Source organism: Balaenoptera borealis, assembly GCF_965194805.1.
Source record: "Balaenoptera borealis genome assembly, chromosome: 1".
In the NCBI taxonomy this organism is placed as follows: Eukaryota; Metazoa; Chordata; class Mammalia; order Artiodactyla; family Balaenopteridae; genus Balaenoptera; species Balaenoptera borealis.
The window spans coordinates 115,485,528-115,504,578 of NC_138860.1; the positions used below are offsets into that span (position 1 = coordinate 115,485,528).

The 19,051-nt window shown below is 40.4% G+C and overlaps 1 protein-coding gene across 8 annotated transcripts in view; it reads right to left on the reverse strand.

The window, feature by feature from the left end:
• LRRC8D (leucine rich repeat containing 8 VRAC subunit D) overlaps positions 1-19,051 on the reverse strand; it is a 109,387-nt gene that overhangs the window by 3,385 nt on the left and 86,951 nt on the right. The window lies entirely within an intron of this gene.

Consider the following 19,051-nt stretch of genomic DNA (forward strand, 5'->3'; position numbering starts at 1 on the left):
CCAACCAGCCATTCTCCCTTGCGTTCTGCTCCTCCGAGGCATTGTTTCCTCTACCTGGAATACTTCCTCCTCACCCCTTCATGAGGCTATCAGCTTTCTGTTGCCTTTCCCAGGAAGCCCTCCCTGATCCCTAGTCTGGGTGAGGTGCTTCTCTGATGTGCTCCCACAGGACTCTGTACCTCTATCCATCACAGCCCTTATCACACTGGCAGAACCAACTGTTCACTTGTCTGATTCCCCATAAGATTATAAGTTCCATGGGGACATGGATCATGTCCATTTTCCTTACTGCTATACAGTCAATGCCTGAAACACAGCTGATGCTCAATCAGTGAAACACTGTACAGGTTCTTGATCATCACCTTTATCACCATCATCGTAATCAACATCAAAATTCCTCAGGAACATTTATTCACGGTCTACATACTGTATTGGGCAGAAGAGCATTTTATTAAACTTAATTGCCACCACAAGCAACCTGGACCCAAGCAAGAGAAAAAACTCTAAGCCAGTCCTCAACATGAAAAGTTAAAGGACCACACAGCAAAGAAACTGTGGGATTCTTGTAACCAGTGACATTTTGCAGCTGTCATAGTGTCAATGGTAGTTTTCCAGCACATTGTACTTGGGACAGGTCTTGATCCCAGGAGAGAGAAGAGGAGGCTGATTACTTTCCTAGAGGAGGAAGAACAGGTAAAAAAGGTGGGGGGCAGAGAACACAGCAGTAGAGTACTGTAATGTCACACTGACCCTGAATGGTCACCAGCTCGGCCCAGCACATCCCTTCAAGGGCGATAACACCCGAACAACCAACACCAGCACGCAACAACTCCAGCCTCAGATGGCTTTTCTCTTCCAGCATGTAGTCCATGCTGCCACTCCCCAACAAGGGTTTTGGGCCCCTACCGTTTCCCCCAGCCCATTTCCTTTTTTTTCTTTCTGTTGAACTCTGACGTATTCTTCAGGTCCCAGCTCAAGCACTACCTCTTTCTCAAGCTCCTATCATACTGTCTAAAAATAATCTATTTCCAGTGTTAGTCTCTTCAACTAGCACTTGAGCTCCTCCTAGGTAGAGACTATGTCTTATTCACCTTTGTATCTACCGTGCCCTATTCTCTCCCCTTAGGAACAGAGAAGGCATTGAGCAATAATGATGATGATGATGATGATGATGATGATGGTAGCAGCTATCATTTGTCATCTTCCCTCCATATACCAAGCACCGTACCAGGAGCTTTGCCATCTGATACAATCTCCTGTTTTTGTACACAGCACATTCCTGAAAATGAATGTATTAAAGTTGAGGTTTTGGGGGCTGAGGGAATGGTTCTATTTCCAAAATGCTACACCATCTTATAATATCCACCAGAACTCCTAAAATTAAAAAGGCAGGTATGTGATGTGAGGATGTGGAACAATTAGAACACTTAAACACTGCTGGTGGGAGTGTGAATTCATATAACTGTGTTGGGAAATTTTTGCTTTAATATCTACCAAAACTGAATATATGAAAACTCTATTGCCCAGCAATCCCACTACTAAGTATATACCCATGAGAAATACATATACTCATCAAAAGATGTGAACAAGAACATTCACAGCAGCACTCTTTGCAACAGCCCTAAACTGGAAGCTATCCAAATGCCCATTAGCACTAGAACGGAAAAATGAAATGTGGTATATTTACAAAGTGGAACATCAGGCAGCAACGAGAATGAATGATCTGGTTACAACGGCATATTCAGTTCATAAAACGTGATCTGTACACTTAAGGCTATGTGTCTTTTTCGTATGCATGCTTCAACTTCAATATGGAGTTTCAAAAAGAAATGGTAAAAGAAGCTGTAGCAGAAACAGCTGCCCTAGGAATGTGCTGGGACACGAGACTGAGGCTTTGCCTCACCCCTGTCCCAAGGCACACCCAGGCTGGCTGGGGTCAAAGGCCAGGCGAACCCGTAACGTTTTCTGGCAGCCTCCCCTTGCTGTCCATCTTCCCGGCTTGAGAGAAAGGGCCTGCTCTCCCTGGGGTACAATCTGCCACAGAAAAGAGGGTGCAGGGGTATGAATATACAATGTACAAAAGCTCTGGCTGGTGATAGTTGAACGTATACAGACAGAACACAAGTGGAACACTGCTTGAATTCCATCTAACCTTCACAACATTACTCTAAGTTGCCAAAGTGTTATTACCTCCCCTTGACAAGTAAAGAAACAGGCTCACAGGAGTTAAGTTGTGGAAGTCAAATAATTAGTGGTGGAGTCTGGATTTAAAACCTCATTTAAGGCCAAACCACCTGTTCTTTCTACCAAATTCTATCATCTCTTTTCTTTACTTCTCATGTTTGCAGTGCTTTACAGTTTGCAAGCTACTTTTCCATAAAATATCTCAACTGATTCTCACAATAACCCAGTGAACTAAGCATTACTATTGCCCAAGGATATGAGGAAACCTGAGGCACAAAAATCTTTAATGACCTTCCCGAGCCAATTAAGTGACAGAGCTAACAGAATCTTTCATCTTCAAACCTCTTTCTCTATCACGCTGTCATCCAATGACTGCGCTGTTGGCTAAGGCTTGGCTGTTGAAGGAAAGACCTTCTCACTGTTGTCCTTGGCTTTGAAGAGACAGAGGAGTGAAATTATGTAATCATCACCTTCCCTAAAAACAACCTTTTATGACACTGACTCAGAATTCAAGAAAACCACAAGTCAGGCACCATGGAGGAGAAGATAGAAATGGCCCGTCAAGGAGCTCCCGGTCTAATGGGGGATGACAAGCAATAAGTGTGCTATTACAACATGGTAAGAAAATTGCTGACCGGGTTAATGCAAGGTATAGGAGAGGCACAGGACAGGGAAAACTCACATTTGCATTTGGTAAGTGGGAGGATTTCACAAAGATGTGGTTGTTCAGGTGAGACTGGAAGGATGGGGGCTGCCATGGGGTGGTGGGCAGGGGAGGGAAGATAATTTTGGGAGAACAGATGGCAAGTCAATGACATAGACACATGGGAGAAATCATGTTATAGAAACTACAAATAGCTCTAATGTCATTCTATTATTAGTCTAGTATGCCCCTGAATAGATATCACATTTAATGGGTAAGCCAAGAGATGGAAACCAAGGCATAGATGGTTTAAATGCAGTTATAAGGAAGTGCCTGGGCCATAAGGCAGGAAACCAGTACTTTCCTGCAATGTCAGCCACCGACTAGCTCTTATCTCGAACATAGGACTTCAATTAATGTGTCCGTTCTCCTATTTCACCTATCAAAAGCTGGGTGCAGAACTGGGAGTGTTTCAACCACTAACTGAATTAAAGATGCAGTGGCACTTTGAAAATAAAAGTTGCTTTTCATATATTGTGTATGTGTGTGTGTACAAAGGACGTTAAATACATATTCATATAATATAGTGTATTAAGTCTATTATGATCCTAGGGTGACTTTCTAATCTAACAGTCAAGTCAGTGAGAGAGGAGATCGTACCTAGTTATCTTGAGGCTTGATCTCCTTAGTGAGTCAGGACTCAGAATGGCTATAAATGGTTATTAGGGGATTTTTTTTTTTTTAACCTGAGGAAGGCACATTAATAAGTAGTAACTGCGTACATGCTTTGGGCTCTCCTTTATAACATGTCTGTTGCAAAGAACTTAAAGAATTACATTATAAGGAAGTGGATTTCACATTCCAAGACTTCTCCATGGCACGTATGAAAATCAGTTTAATATTCCTGTAAGCAAACATTTCTCATGGAAGTTGAGGAAGCTTTTTGTACTAGAACTGAAAGGGGAATGTTATTGGACTTTGGTTGGACAAAGATAAATCAGAAAATAACAAAGAATGGAGCTATATTATTTTATGATATGTGATTCTGTTTCTTATCTTACGGCCAATAATAATGGAATAAACCAATAACCAATAGTCAGGTTCAGAACAACCCTGAACCTGACAACCTGTGAATATACTAAAAAACACTGAATTGTACACCTTAAATGGGTGAATTGTATGGTATATGAACTGTATCCCGGTAAAACTATTAAAATTTAGAAGCTAGACCTCAATCTTTGTTAACTTTATTGCCTAAACTGACTCTCAACAGAAATAGGAAAGTGAAAGTAGATAAGATTATAGCCTAGTTGTAGATACTCATGCTAGACTATGTACATTCTAAGTTCAAACATGTTTTTAGATGGCTGCTATGTTATTATGATTGAATTGAACTGGTTCTGGAGAAAAATCTTTAGCATTTTACTTATCCTCTCTAAGCATCCATGCCTCACCTATAACATCTTGATATCTACACCTCTCAGGGTCATGTGGGTCATGTAGTGGAAATACCAGTTCAGGGTCTGACACAAAGTAAGCCCCCAAAGATGTTTGCTAAATCTGAATGCAGAAAAAGAATCATTAAGGTGAAAGCAAGCCCATCTTAATCAGTCTTTAACTGAAAATGACTGGGCCAATTTCTTGAATTTTGAACTAGCATGTCGCACTATGTACACAGAATTCACTCTGTAATAAATGATTGACAATAAAACTTTGCATTCAGTTTCATTTATTCATTCAAAAACATTTCAATTAAAATTTCTTATATTAGGAGGTGGCATATTATACTAGAAAGAGCACAACTTTGATGCCGAAGAGACCAGGATTCAAATCTTGCTCTTTTTTCCTGTTTATTAGCAGTGTAAATGTCGTAGTGTTTGCTGGAAAACTTATATTAATGAGATTATTATTAGCATACAGAAAAAGTCTAGCATTAAAACAGAAAAATATGATCACCTAGGGCTTCCCTGGTGGCGCAGCGGTTAAGAATCCGCCTGCCAATGCAGTGAACACGGGTTCGAGCCCTGGTCCGGGAAGATCCCACATGCCATGGAGCAACTAAGCCCGTGCCCCACAACTACTGAGCCTGTGCTCTAGATGCCGTGAGCCACAACTACAGAGCCTGCGAGCCACAACTACTGAAGCCCACACACCTAGAGCCCGTGCTCCGCAACAAGAGAAGCCACCGCAGTGAGAAGCCCGCACACCGCAACGAAGAGTAGCCCCCGCTCGCCGCAACCAGAGAAAGCCCGCGCACAGCAATGAAGACCCAACACAGCCAAAAGTAAATAAATACATTAAAAAAAAAAAAAATGATCACCTAATTTGAAACTTAAAAAACTTGTCCCATCCGCACTAGGTCTTCATACCCCTATTAAAAGGAAGAAAGTCAAATGGCTTTGAAATGTCATTTAACGAAAAGAGTTTAATGTAAGAAGAAGCAAATACCTTGATTAATCAATCTAATACATACACTTTCCACCTAGGTATGAGTTCCCTACCCAATCAAATACCAACTTTCATTTTCTTTCTACAGTGTTCTGTGAAAAAACAATCAGCCTTCTTGGTCAAACCGGGAAAATGGGAGAACACCCAAGAGACTGGTGAGGATCAAATTCTCAAATCTTTCACGGAAATAAGTAAAAGGAAAACAAATTAAAGTTCATAAAGAGGTAATAAGCTACACCCTCACTACGAATAACCCTTCCTCAACACCCAGCATACCCTAGTGCATGAATGCACACACAACATACCCAATTCAGGTACCTAAAATTCATATGGTTAAAGAAAACAAATGCTTCACATATAGAATGAGAAGGAATGATTCAGTTTTTTCCAACAGAGCTCTGTATTACTGGTATTAGATAAGTGTTAACAGTTATGGATTACAATTATACAAGATACTCTATAGTTGATATAATTCTGTATACAAATAAAACAATTTACTAGAGTTACTCCCTCTTAAAGATTATGATAAGAAATGATACTTTTAAAAGTAGTTTTCTTCTAACAATACTTTGGTTTAGATATCTCAAAAATAACTGAAAAAAATATTTAAAGAAAAAAATTCCAGAGTTTTCAGGAAACTTCTTATATAAACCCTATCAAAATCAGATTCCACACTGGGCAAAACCCATCCATTTAACGCCTGAAAGTAGAGGACTATAAAAATTTCAGAACTTGTTAACTATAAAAAGAACTTTACACAAAGTATACTTTAGTACCTGTATTTTAGTACCTATTGGGGGTTTTTCTCTAGAGTACTGCTATTCACAGAGAAAATTTACTTCAAAGCTCAAAGCTGAGAAATATAACTCTAAATACACTTTAGTAGACATAAGGCAAAATATCTTAGGAAATATAACAAATGAGTTATATTTATATATAACAAACAAAGTTGTATATAACAAATGTGAACTTTTTTGCTTTTTCTTGTAGCTTTTAATTCTAAAAGTCAAGCCCCATCTTTGAGAGCTAGAAATGAGATATTATTCATGGAATAATACGGAAAAGCCTCTAAATCAAGGGCTTCCACATTTGATTCCACACAACATCAGAGTCTCTTCTACAGGTCAGCACTAGCGTTCCCTTAACCACAAACTCAGGCCAAGAGAATTTCAGAAATGCTTCAGGACCTACAGGACTCTCTTAATATACCCTCTACTAGAAACTTCATTTTATTCAACAAATATTTATGGAGTATACTCTGTGTGCTGGATAGAGATGAAAAGGGGAATAATAATAATAATAAAGTAGCTGTCCTGACTGAGAAAGCAGCCTGGAGTAAATACAAACAGAAAAAAAGAGATAATGGGCAAATGGTTGACTAGCCCCTAAAAAGAGAGCCAGCAGCTAATGGATCTTAACAAGGGATCCAGAGAAAGCCATCCCAAGATCAGAACTAAGTGTCTGGTCAAACCTTTATAATCATAATTTCACCCACTTTACTAGGCAGTCAGTGGGATTTCTAAGGGGAGCTTTATTTGCATTTCTGCTGCTTCTTTCCATCTGTAAGATAGAAACTTAGACCCAAGATGACCATTTTCCTCTTAAGGGCACTCACCTTCAATCTTGTTGCTCTAGAGTATGTCCGGCACATGCCTGAAACTGGGCTAAGGGAAGTGAACTAGGATGGAGCTCCCTGAAACCCTAGCAGCTTTCCATGGTCCTGGGAAGTCTGCCACATTCTCTTCCAGCTGTCTTTGGGACAGAATGCCCCTCCAATGACAAACCCATGGATACCTGCTCTGGATATGGACAGCTGGGAGCCTAGCGGGTTTTATTCCTGGCTTGGTAAAGACTGCTAGAAAGCATGTGAGTACCTTGCCCCGGTGCTCTACTTACTAACTCTCAAAACACTTCTTGAAGTTAGGAAAAGATACTCAGACATTGATACAGTGTACCTTGGATAGGTAGCTTATTTAGTTACAAAAGGCTACTTGGCAGTTTATTAGGGACCTTAGCCATCAGTACTGAAAACGTATGCAGAGTTAGACAATGGTTGCTCATGACCCTTCTGAACTGGGAGCTCCATCAGTCTGGCTAGTTCCCTTTCTCCCTCCAGCTGGGTTTGAATCCCTAACCTAAAGGGAGGAGAGTTTCTTCCATCTGCATGTCCCCAGGGCATGGCACAGGACAGGTGCTTAATAAAGGTCTGTAACTGAAAGAATCACGCAGCCCTGTAACAGCATTCTAGGAGAGGGCTCAGAAGGCACTGAACCTGGGAGCCAAATGCTGTCACTATTAATTACAGTGACACATAAGGCCGCTATTAATTATGCCAAAGTCAAAATGACCAGTTCTGACAGGCGTCCTTCAATGTCCAGATGGACAGTAGTACACAATTCTTTGGAACAGGTTATTCTGAAGGTAACTCATTCTGATAGACCATCTGCATGCAGTTTGGCTCATAATTAAACATTTTACAGGAAAACAAAAAGACAAAGGTAAATTTGGGCACACCTTGACCAGGACAGAAGACTGAGATCTGATTCCTGATGGAGAGCAGGTGACAAGCCAGTGTGAACTCTAGGGCAGAGGCAAATGAGCACCAATTAAACACACAGCCAGGTGATGTAAAAGGCCAGAGAGGAAGGAGCACCAGAGAGGCAAACTCCCTGAGATAATGAAGCTGCCAGAGCCTCAGGCCTTCCTTCTCCTTGTCCGCATGGGAGTTTGCTGCCCTTCCCCCTGGGCAATGGATGCAGAAGTTCTGACTGTATCTCACTGTGCACACACACAGTTTACTGGAGTCAATAAACACTTAAATCAGAAAACCGTGTCAAAGTGTTGAGCAAGTGCCCAGAACGGTAAGTGCTTAATAAGATTAGCCACTGTTATTATTCACTGTGTTGAATAAGCTGTTTTATAGAAAGAACCCTATACAAATACCTCTTTACTACTTGTGAAAAGAAGTTTGTGAAAAGAAGTTTGTCTTTCATGATTACTGATATAAAGAGCCATGGAATCCAGATGTTCTCCACTTCGCTTTGGCTTTCAAGAAATGTGGCTAAATTTTATATATGCATTATAAACATTAACTCTTAGCGTGAGTCTTCATTTAATTATTCACTTACTCATCCCTTCCTCCATGAAATATATACTGTATACTCAAGTATTAAGATGATGCACATTCCTGGAGAAAACTTGGTGAGCAAATTCAGGCCTATTTCCTTTCTCACAGAGAGAAATGTTCCTGTAACTGGATATAGAAAATGGTCAACTGAGAAGAGCCACCAAGAAGAGGAACAGGCAGAGGCAGATTTGCTGTGCAGTGAAAACTCAAGCTTCAGGACACCTTCCTTCCACAGGCCCCTTTCAAGGCCCTGCACCTACTTTTATGGTTCTAACTTGGTGTTCTTTTTCTTAAAGAGGGCTCCTCCCCCAATTTCAGATTCCAGAAAACCCAGACCTTCCCTGCTTGCCTGGGATTATGAAGGCGGATAACACGGGACTTTCCGCCAGTCAGTAATACTGAGGAGGAAGTCAGGACTGACGTGAGGGGTGAAGAAAAAAGAGTGCACAGTGGGCTGGACCAGAACGTCCAAAGGCCGTATGGAGAGAGAGGGATAGCAGAAAACACTGAAGAACTGAAAGAAGGTCAGTGGCCTGGAGCTTGGGGAGTGAGAGGAACGGGCAGCAGGAGATGAGGAAGTGTGAGCGTTTCTGATGGCATCAACCTAAGGGCAGTGGGAAGCCAATGATGTGTTTTTAGTTGGAGGGGGGAGGTGGGTTAAGTCAGATTTGTGTCTCTGAAAAGATTACTGTAGGCCTAGTGTACAGGTCAGTGAGGGAAGATGTGAGATGAAGAAGGCAGCTACCGCATTGCTCTGGGCAAAGGATGGAGGGAAACACTAGGCTGTGACTGATGGAGAACTAAGTGAGTAAAATGGGTGGATTTGTGAGCTAACAGGCCAAAGAAATAACAGCAGGACTCAATGGATTGGATGGGGAGGATGAAGGAGAGAAAGGTGTCAAGGTTGACTCCTAGATTTCTTTTAATTCTCCACTTACTGTTCCATACCCTTCTTCTTTTACATTCATTTACATCGTGTTATTGTAACTGAATCTTTTTTCATAAGCCCTTCAAATCCTTTTTTTCCCCCTCATACATCTTCCAGAATCCTTTATTCTTTTCTTTTTCTTCAAGTCCTTTTAAAAAGTAGGTAGGTTATATATAATAAATGAAAAGAAATATAAGCCCTCACATGCTTGGCCATGAAATCTATAAGCTTAGATAGTTTGAAAAACATTACTTTAGTGTTATCAACATACAGATGATTGACAGCTATCTTTCTGTAATACTTCTGGGGTGAAGCACAATTTTAAAACCCCAAATAGTCTGCCTTCATCTATATTTGGAGAACACATACATACGATGTATTTCACTGAACATTATGTGCAACATAATCAAAAGGGAGCCAGCATATAATACCGTAAGGATCCTACCCGTGATCAAAGCCTGTGATTATTCATGCTAATAAAATCTGGTTTCTGGGAAAAACTATACAGAACAGTAAAAAAACAAAAATAAAAACCCTTTATTATACCTTTTAATGGGGACAGGGGAAGGCAGCGTAGTTTCATTCTTCACTGTGCTTTCTTTAGGTCAATATTAAAATGAGTTTACATTTTATAAGTAAACAATAGCCAAACAGTAGGGTAACAATAAAGGTGGAGCAAAGGTACAAGGGGTAATAGTATGAGAACAAAACCAAATATTTTAAACGTGTACAAAGATAATCAAGAAATGGTGTAATTTATGCGCAAATAATCTAGAGTCTTCTTTTTCTGAGCTAATAATTTAAAATGGAATTCAATTCTTAACAAGTTGGTAGCATAACGGATAAGAACATGGCTTAAGGAGCTAGCCTGCCTGAGATTTCATCCCATCTCCACCTCTTACCAATTCAACTGTAAAACAGGAACACAAATAATGTCTCACATCACTTGCTGTGTAAACTTGGGCCTTTGTTTTCCTTATCAGTGAAACAGGGATAAAATACCACTGTGACAAGATATGCAAATCACCCAGTATAATGTTAAGCACATAGCAGGATGTTCCCACACTAAGTACTCTCCAAAATTGGCCCTAGATGTCCAAAAAATTGGGGAAGGTGGGAGACCTTGAGGAAAACCCAGGATTGAAATGTGGTGGCAACAGGGAGGAAAAAGGACCATGAAGGCTTTGAGGGTGAAAAAAAAATTAATGAAAAAAGAGAGAAAAGAAAATCAAGAAAACTAAGATAAGGAGGAGCTGACTTCAAGAGAAAACAGGTATAAATCAAATACCGCAGAGATAAAGGACAATCAAAACTCTTAAAAATCATTAATGACCTTTGATAACATAATCTCTATTATAGTGTAATTCATTATCAACATTAGAAACCATCTTAGAGTTGACTAAAAATGACCCCAAAGGGTTAGCCTTTTAGAGGAATGCAAACAAAGCCTTATTTTAGAATTAGTCATGATAAATTGGTAAACTTGGTAGAATATCACTTTTGTTCTATTTCAAAGGAATGTTTATTCATATTCAATTTGCTTAATCTTGTTTCTAAGGACTTAGCATCTATTTGTGTAACCCTTGTGAAAATTACAAATGATCTTTAGAAAAGCAGGTCTGATAGGACGTTTAACTGGAAGACTTTCACTAGCTAAGATGTGCATGGAATTCATGCTCTTCTCCTTTTCCCCAAATTATAACAAACTAATGGAGCTGTAACAGAGAGCCACAGTCATGATGTTATAATTTATAACACTTCCCCCATTTATAAAGAATTAGTGAAGCTATAAAATGGAATCACAATTGAGCAGTCCACAGTTTGTAAAAAATCCCTAAACCTTTTGAATTGGGAAGGTACATAATTTCTTTACATATCACTTTAATTATAAAAATACATAATTTCTAATTTAGTATGCTGTAAGTTATTTCAGATGAGTTGCTTCTTTGAAGATTACATGAAGATCTTTGACTTTGGAGATTCTGGGATATTTACTTTCTGCTAAAGCATGGCATCTATTTAACTCTGAAAAAACGGCCCAAGGTAACATTTTTGCAAAAATGTGTTACATGCTTGAGTGCCAATGGTGCCAATGTATTTATTTAAGTATCTACTATTCTAATTGTAGAGATCATTAATGGCGCTTCCCAGCCCAGTGCATGTCGTGACCCACAGAGAAGCGGACATTTTTACATGCCTTTGGGTAAACTTAAGAGGGTGAACACAGTCAGGCCCAAGGCTTTCAGCTGATGAATGAACTGATATTTCAGCCATCTGGTACCCATTCCTAGAACACTCACTGGGAATTCCAGACTAAAGTATCAGATATTGGATGTAAACTAAGGTCTAAATCTTCTAAGTGACAGAATTTATCCTTCTGAGGTATGATCATTTTTGGAGCAATTAAATCTCATCTTCCTTTCTTTCTCATGAGAGCCAAAACAGTAAAAACAAATCATTATAACCAAGAAACAACTGGCTCATTTGTATAATTTTACATAAGAACTATAATCATACTGCCTCCTGTCTTGATGGACCAGTCTCACTAGGTAGAGGCTGCCAATGTTAAGATTGAGAGTGGCTGTTCAATCATTCATCGATTCATTCTCAAACACTGTACATTGTGTTAGGTATTAGGGATTTGTAGTTGAAGATAACTTATCTTGCCCATCAGAGACTTCAGAAAACCTTTGCTGTCATGAAGCCATCAAGTATCAAGTTCATACCATTTATATTTTCAACAAATATTTGCTTTAGGTGATGTGATAGTTGCTGAGAATATACATAATGGAACAAGATAGATACAGTCCTTGTGTTCCCAGAGCTTAAAGATCTGTCCATGCCTATCTTAGGTATTCTGGAAAAGATGAAGCATGAACCACTACACCATTCTGCCCAGAATTATTTAGGGTAAACAGCTCTAAAAATGACATCAAAGTAAGTATATGACTGTCAAGAAAACTGTGATAGCTGAGACCAGCTATATGCAACATAAGTAAACATATAATTCACCTTCTGAACTGGAAAACTCTTGATAGTGACAAATGCTAAACAAGGTGCGATGCCAGGCTATGGTATAACTGGGACTCTCCCAGGAAAACCAGGAGTTGTTGTCACCCTAAGTATGGGCCACATGGGCTAGAAATATCTGATGCCGTTATGTAAGGCATGTATAAACAAGTCTAGATCTTCTTTAGACAAATAATCTGTAGATACATCCTAACTTTGCTATTTCGCACTACAGTCAATTCAAAGTAGTTGATGTCTCATGATAGTCTTTACTACTTTACGAATGGAGACTGACCTTTTATCATGGTAGCATGTTACATATTACAACTACTTTCTAATAAGAGATCTAGAATTGAAAAAAAAGGGAAAAGAAATAGACACAAACCATCTAAACAGCATTTCTTACACTTTTCCCCAATAGGATATAGTGGAAAATGATAGTATTTGTACTGTACAAAGTGGAAAAATGCTGAAGCTGCTCCCAGATGGAGTGCTCTGCATTGTGGGCTAAGAGGATCTGTATTTCGGCAAACAGGTACTTACGCTGTTACCTGTGTGCCAAGCCACACCAGCTGAGAAACGGATCCAATATGCAACACATTGATAGGTGATGTTTACTTACACATCTGAGAGTGAAGAATACAAGATGGCAGGATGAATGATAACACCACTGGGAAAGAATATGTCAACATTACCTTTGAGAAAATGTTCTGAAGATGGTGATAAAATGTTACCAAAAGTTGTACTAAATGTGAAAATATAAATGGCGAGTGTAGAGGGAAATTCCACGCTATGAGCATTACTCTGTATATCTGCTCATGTATCAGGTGCCACCAATTTTTACCACAGATGCATTAGTTGAGGATAAGAGCTACAAAGTGCCCTTTTCATTCATATATTCTTAACCCTGAATAACATATTTTTTTTTTTTTTGGAAGGGGAAGGAAAAACAGTAGAAGGTGTCGAACGAATCCTATAACTTACATATTGTGAAACTGCCGAAACCTTCCAGAGTAGGTCCAGATGAGTTTTTCAAAAAAAAAAAAATCACTCATCTTCTGCCAGTTTGACTTTTTAATCAACATAGTTCTTTCTTTCTGTGATAAAGACAACTAAGTATCTTCCCGAAACCATTCTCCCTTTCTACTTTTTGGTAACAGACACTCAGTTTACCTGGGTGCACTGCGGCCAACTAGAGATAACATTTCCGAGCCTCATTTGCAACCAGCGATGGCCATGTGACTAAGCTGGGCAAACAGGCTGTGAGAAGAAGTGACTGTTCACTTCCTGGTAACCTCCACATCGACAAGGCTACTGGACTTGGCCTTCCTTTTCCCCGCTTCCTGCTGGCTAGAAAACAGGGAAGCAGGCACAACCTCAGAAACCATGTGTTCACAGCAGAGCTGTCCTGCCAGCCCTCGGCTGCTCACACCTGGGCTGTTATATGAGAAGGAAATATCTATCTTATTTAAACCATTCTACTAGAGGTCTCTGATAGAGCGATTTAGCAGGTACCACAATTAATAGATTTCAAATTACTAAAAAATGCCTCTTAAATAAAAGCATCTAGAAGGGCTTTCCTGGTGGCGCGGTGGTTGAGAATCTGCCTGCCAGTGCAGGGGACGCGGGTTCGAGCCCTGGTCTGGGAAGATCCCACATGCTGCGGAGCAACTGGGCCCGTGAGCCACAATTACTGAGCCTGCGCGTCTGGAGCCTCTGCTCCGCAACAAGAGAGGCCGCGATAGTGAGAGGCCCGCGCACCGCGATGAAGAGTGGCCCCCGCTTGCCACAACTAGAGAAAGCCCTCGCACAGAAATGAAGACCCAACACACCCATACATACATACATACATACATAAATAAAAAGAATGTAAGCAGACAAGAATAGCATTAAAAAAAAAATTTAAAAAAAAAGCATCTAGAAATCGAAAGATTTGGATAGACTCACTCGTGAGTACTCCTTTGTGGTTTCCCAGAACACAAAGGGGTGGGGGATTCTGCAGGAGTAGGGCTCAGGGAATGTGCAACCCTGTCAGATCCAAATTAGAAGGGGACAATAAGGAACCCCTGAAGGGTCTGAACAAAGCGAGCAATGAGATCAGCATTCCAGTTGAGAAAGAATTCTATCCAGAGTATGCAAGGGGAACCAGAGGGAGGAAAGACTGGAGGAATGGAAATGAGAAAGTTTTACTAGTCAAGATGATTTCCAGGTAAATGCAATTTTTCAGCGTGAAGAACTAGAATTGGTATAATAAGTTTAAGTAGAGATGTCTAGTAGTCAGCAGACCTGCATCTCAGGACTACTGAGAAGGACCTGGGATGGAATTACATTTTATGACTAATCAGTGTATGGAAAATGAGACTACCCTAGAAGCGTCCATATAGAGAAAAAGGTCAAAGAATCCTGGAGATGACTAACATTTAGGGAACAGGTAGGAGAAAAGGATTCAGCAAAGGAGAGGGAGAAGAAAGGGTCAGAGAAGGAAGAAGAGAACTCTGTCCTGGAAGCCAAAGGAGGCAAACGCTTCAAGAAGAGACTGGAAGGCAGTATCACTTATCACAAGCTCGTCAAGGAAGTTAAGGAGTAAAGAAAGTGACTGCTGGATCTGGCAGCTGAGAGTCCCCTGAGAATTTGGCCCAAGCTCTCTCCGTGAAGAAGTCAGGCCCACCGTGGGCAAGCAGGAAGTGGGAAAGGGAACATTCGCTTCTCGGAAGTTGGCTGCGGAGAAAAACAAAAGGCTGGGAAAACAGCTAGAAGAGGAGGTAGGTTTGATGGAGGGGTGTTATTTTTTAGGATGAAAAGGAGCAGGGAGTTAGAAGTTAAAAATAACAGTGAGAAAGTACAGAGATGTTTTCATATGTCTGTTTCTCATTTCGAGCATAAAGTTAAATAATATACGGTAAACACATTGCTACCGGGAGCGCTCACCCAAGTAGGTATGCTTCTATGACTACATAAAGGTATCAAGATTAAAGAATTCATAATTCTATGGAAATTCTTAAACAGAGTTTGGATATATATTGTTTGCTTTTCCCTTCAGAGAGCTGGTAAACATTAACCTTGCTAACCACCATATTATTTATCCGGTCGTAAAACTTTAAAAGGTCTTTTCAGGGAAAGTCTAACGGAAAAAAAAAAAAAAAGGTGCCTTACAAAAATAATTCCAAAACTCATATAACTTTGAAAAGAAAACACAGCTCATGGACATAGCTCTGTATACGTTCAAGGATTCCAAACAGTGTCAGGCTTTCTCACCCACTGAAACTCCCTTGGAAGGTCAAGCACTGAAAGAACTCAAGTCAGATCACACTGAGAGGAAGAAGGTGGGAAAAGAAATATTTACTATTCCTAAGGAGAGTGTCAGTGACCTAAAGCAGCTTCATTTTCTTCCCCTTTCCCTGGCCACAATATGCAGGGGAAAAGACGAGGTGGGGAGACCATCTCTGGGTGGCAACCTCAGGCTGCATCTCACCATGCAGCACTGAGACTTCTGTAAACACACAGGGGGAGACAAGAACACCGTCCCTACTGAGTGACCAAACACTCACACACTCGAGCTCATTAAATTGTCACATCCTCCCTGAGCAGTAGTATTACTGTTCTAGTTTTACTGAGAGAAAAACTGAGCTTTAGGAAGTTTGAGTTTGACCAAGAACATGCAGCTAAAATACTGTCGACCGGGATTCAAACCCAGATCTGACTGCCCCTACCAAGCCCATAACTGCCCCCTTCAGCTTATGTTAAATTTGAGATGAGCTCAAATTAAATTAAATCCCATCCCCCACCAATTCACAAGTTATTAGAAGGAACTCTTCAGCGAAGGAGACAAAACCCTGGTGTGTTCAAAGGCCGCCTCACGACACAAGGAGCAAAGTCTGAAATGTGAAATTACAATTTACAGCCCGAGTGCCATTTAATAAGAGTTTATTAGCTAATGTCTTTATCATCACAGTTTTTAAAAGCACTTGCATGGATTCCAACTAATCTGATCCTTACAAACTACTGAGAGACAAAGAAATAGTGTCAACTTCATTTTTTTGGCCAAGAAACCACTGCAACAAGGAAACAGCATAGCTGAGATTAGAACTGGAGATTTCCATAGCACCAAGTATACTAGAATGGGCCGCTAATAAGTGTTAGAGTCTCACAATTTTACGTATCTTCAGGAGGAGATGTTAGCAAAGTCAGACCAAATATCCAGTATAAGCTTGTCTTTAAATTTAAGCCATGAAGATTTCCTTTTTATTCTGAATTCATTTAATATAAACTGTAACTGTAATTATAAAAGTGTAAAGAAGTCACGTGGCCAGCCAGTTACTAAATGCAACATGTACTAATTACCCATTGTGAACAGAGTACTGCCGTAGCTATGATTTCAGGACTATTAAAGGAGGGGGCCAAGGGCTTAAATCAGAGGTAAGATTCTTACTCAGTAAGGGGACTGGCTATATTCCCTATATTCTTATAATTCTACTTTGCTGAATAAATTTACTTTAGTGCTTCTGAAATGATGCCCCACTGGCGCTCCTATACACATTCTCTTTCTCTTAAATTAGGCAATAAAAAAATTGACATTAGAGAAAATATTTCTACCTATTACTTTTAGTTATGGAGTCACTGGTTACACAATCAAATCCACCAAGTTTCAGCCTGGTAATCTATACCTAATGGCGACTTTCCATGAACTATGGCATGTGAGGAGGTAGTGTGTTTCTTAAATGACTCAGACCTTTATTCACTAATAATATAACCACAAGCAGAAGAAAAACCAGACCTGAATTGCACAAGCATCAGAGTAATACCACTGATACAAATTACAGGCCTCCTCTAAATGACTGTCATCAATCTCACACAGAGGTTCCCGCCCAGTAAAATCTGCGTTAATTGGTTTTCTTTCTGTTGTTGAAAAACAGAGAGTGAGCCAGCTCAGGCAGCATCATGGGAATTTCAGACACACACACACACACACACACACACACACACACGCACACCCTTTAAAGCCCAAGTGAGTACATCTAGTTTTTAAGGAAATACTAACAAGGAACAGGTTGAGGGTATTTTCCACTGGTTTAAAAATAAAGCATTCTACCCGTTAAAAACAATAAATCTCAGAATTATAGAAACAGGAAGCAGCAGCTGGATTTATCATCCTTCATTTCCTGAGAGTGGTAGTAAGGAACTCCCCCTCGAGACTAAAGCAATGGCGGGGTTCGCCTCCTCCTGCTGGACCCACGCGGCTCCCATGCTGCGGCTGCTTGCTCCAGGGCTCGCTGGCCACTCCAAAATCACCCTGCTCACTGTATCTTATAAAGCTTTCTGTGCCCAGGCCCTACATTTTGAGAAAACAAAAAAATCTGACTGGAACGTAAGCACACATAGATAACTATCCTGATCCTAGAAGAGCCTAGCTCTCGCCTCTCCTAGGCTCACTCCCGGAGGCTTTGGGGGGACACCACCACACTCTGAGCGACTCTGAGCCTTGGGCCAGGGGCTACGTCGGAAAGAGCAACATAGTGGCTGGGTTCGGGCTTCCTCCGGCCACTTGTGATTGTAGCTGAAGGACTTCGTCTCTCTCAGCCTCGTTCTCTCACGTGTGAGATGGCAATGAGACGCCCACCTACTTCACAGGGGTGGGATGAACGGTAAAGGAGACTATGAGTGTGAAAATACTTTGTAAATCACACATACACAATAACAGACTAGAGGAACAGCGCTATACATCCTTGCAGGAGGGGTTTTACCAGTTCGAAAGCTTTCACAAACATTATGGTTTCGTTTCATCCTCAAAATGATACACGGAGATAAAGGCGGCAGTGGAGACATCCTCATCAACACTATCATGATTGTTTTAAAATGAGCTAGTCTAGAGAAACACAATAGGAAAATTGTGTCCTAGCTCCGTAAGCGAGCATCCAAATCATCTGAGAACATTTCTGGCAGCACGTGAGTGATAAGTGCTAGACGAGGAGCCATGAAAGCTGTTCACATTTCAGGTTGGCTACTTGGGGCAAGTCCCTTAACCTCTCCAGGCAACATGATTCATCCATTTGTCACCAGACTAATGGGAGACAAAAACAAATTAGACCTGGTTCCAGCAATTGAAGAACCCACTTGGAGGCAAGGGTGGAGGATGGAAAGAAGTGACATATAAACAGATTAACTACAAAACAGTATTTACTTAAAATATAGAGTATGAACAAAGTGCCTCAGGATCAAAAAGCAGGAAATGACTAACGTTGTCTGGGGGACTCATGGAAGAATTCATCTCATTTGTAAATTGGGAAAAGAAGGAAATCAGACGACATATTTATCAATGTCCCTTTTGTGGCTAAAACTCTGAGAAAACTAGGCCTAGAGAGATTGTAAGCAACATTAATACACAGCACATCTCCTCTTACACATCCGCTCAGAGCCCACACATCAGTGAACATAATTTAGGTGGCTTAAGTGCTCAATAACTGTATTCTAGAAAATGATGAAAAATAAGATTTTTCAGAATATTATCCAAACACAAATCATACTTATAAGTCTGTGGAAGCTTGTGAGAGCTGCATCTACAGTTAGCCCTATGTGTAGTAATTACAAAACTAGATCCTAGAGCCAGACTGCCTGGGTTAAACTCTTGACTTTACTAGTTATTAGCTGTGCTACTAGGTAAGTTACTTGATTTCAGTTTGCTTCAGTTTTCTCATCGATGAAATGGAAGTGGTGG